Source organism: Anastrepha obliqua, chromosome 6 (assembly GCF_027943255.1).
Source record: "Anastrepha obliqua isolate idAnaObli1 chromosome 6, idAnaObli1_1.0, whole genome shotgun sequence".
Lineage (NCBI taxonomy): Eukaryota > Metazoa > Arthropoda > Insecta > Diptera > Tephritidae > Anastrepha > Anastrepha obliqua.
The window spans coordinates 68,148,966-68,151,125 of record NC_072897.1 but is presented as its reverse complement, the minus strand read 5'-3'; positions in this window follow the sequence as shown (position 1 = coordinate 68,151,125).

Genomic DNA, 2,160 nt, shown 5'->3' with positions numbered 1-2,160 from the left:
GTTCTAGACCGGACCATCGCTCTTTATGTAGATTGCCTACATAATCGTTGATCCAATTCTTGATTCCTGCGGGACTGATTCCGATTATTGGCTCTGGCCCCTGTGGGGGCACCGCTGATCCACGGTTGGCCAATTCGTCGGCGATTTCGTTTCCTTGAACACCGGAGTGTCCTGGAACCCATATAAGTACAAGCCTGTTTTGTCTTGCGACAGAATTAAGCTTCTTCTTACATTCTTGAACAATCTTTGAGGTTTGCTTCGCGTTCTCCAGGGCCTTCAATGCAGCCTGACTGTCACTGAAGACTCCAATCTGTTTCCCGCTCCATCTCCTCTCGATTATCCATTCGGCTACTTTTAGGATGGCAAAAACTTCTGTTTGAAAAACAGTTGCTATTCCCCCCATAGCATAGTGATACTTATAACTATCGTCTAAGTACCATCCGGCTCCAGACCCTATTTCAGTCTTGGACCCATCGGTAAAGAAAATATCCGTCAAACCTCCCTGCATGCATTCTGGATTGCTCCATTGCTCACGCAATGGAAATCTGACATCAAATTTCCTTCCGAATGAAACTGTGGGTATCAGGTCATCTTTAGGTGCCAAAAACAGTGGATACTGCTCCGACAGGAACTTAAAGATTTCTCTGTGTCCCGTAGTTCCATCTTCGTGCCAGAAACCATATTTATGGAGTCTACACATTGCTTTTATTGCTTCCTGTTGTATCTTAAGATCCAGGGGGAGCAAATTAAGCATAGCATTTAGGGCATCACCAGAGGTTGTACTCATGGCACCCGTGATGCATAAACATACACTTCTTTGCAGCCTGTATAGTTCCCGGATTGTGGACTTAACCATGCTCCGTCGCCACCAGACCACAGAAGCGTAAGTGATGATTGGTCTGATAAGTGCCGTGTATATCCATAGGACCACTGCAGGTTTCAGGCCCCAAGTTTTGCCAAAGGCTCTACGGCATTGCTGAAAAATCTTCAATGCACGATTCACCTTCAGTGAAACGTGTGTCTCCCAGGTCAGCTTCTTATCCAAGATTACTCCTAGATATTTAACTTCGTTGGAGAGACCAAGTGTCACACCTTTCAGTGTTGGAAGACTGAGTCCATCCAATTTCCGTTTTCTCGTAAACAAGACTATGGTTGTTTTGTCCGGATTAACGGAAAGACCTTGTCTCATGCACCAATCATCGATTTTGTCAAGGATCCTCTGCACTTTCGTGCAAAGCCTCCTTAAGGATTTATCCGATGTTAGCGCACAGACGTCGTCCGCATATGCTTGGACGTGAAATCCGAGTTCCTGCATCTCCGCTAATAGGGAGTCTACGACGAAGCACCACAGCAGCGGAGAAAGAACACCCCCTTGGGGACATCCTTGCTTGGCCCTGACTGTGATTTGCTCGTCGCCGCTCCCACCAGCGGTTAACAGCCTCTCAGAGAGCATGGAGTATATCCATTTTATAATGGCTTGATTAACTCCATGTCGTTCGGCAGAAGAACATATCGAGCCGAAAGTGGCATTATCAAAAGCCCCCTCAATGTCCACGAACACGCCCATTGTGTATTCGTCAGCTTCCAGCCCATCTTCGATCTTGCTAACAAGATCGTGTAAGGCTGATTCACATGATTTTCCACTCTGGTAAGCGTGTTGGTTTCTACTATATGGACTCCTCGGCAATACCCCCACTCGAATATGTTTCTCCACCACTCGTTCCAGACTTTTCAACATGAACGATGTCAAACTGATTGGTCTGAAACTTTTTGCTAGGGAATAGTCATCTTTTCCTGGTTTTGGAATAAATACTACTCTTACGCGTCGCCATTGGGATGGTATATAACCAAATGCAAGACAGGCTGTGAAGATCCTTTTCAGGGCCTCAATCAGCCTGTCTCCTCCTTTTTTAAGCATTACTGGATACTGGACTTAAAGTTCTCAAAGGAAGATAAGGAAAACCTTATCGATTCCCTTGTCACTATCCGACTAGCAATATACCAGCTGTACCTAGAGGTTCCACCGTTGCCACCGTCATTGTTCATGCCACTCTCAGCTTCAGAGAGAGTTCTACTACCCGGAAAATGGGTTTCGAGTAGAGCATTAAACGTTTCCGATTTGGAAATGGTGTATGAACCATCAGGTTTTCGAATGGAATC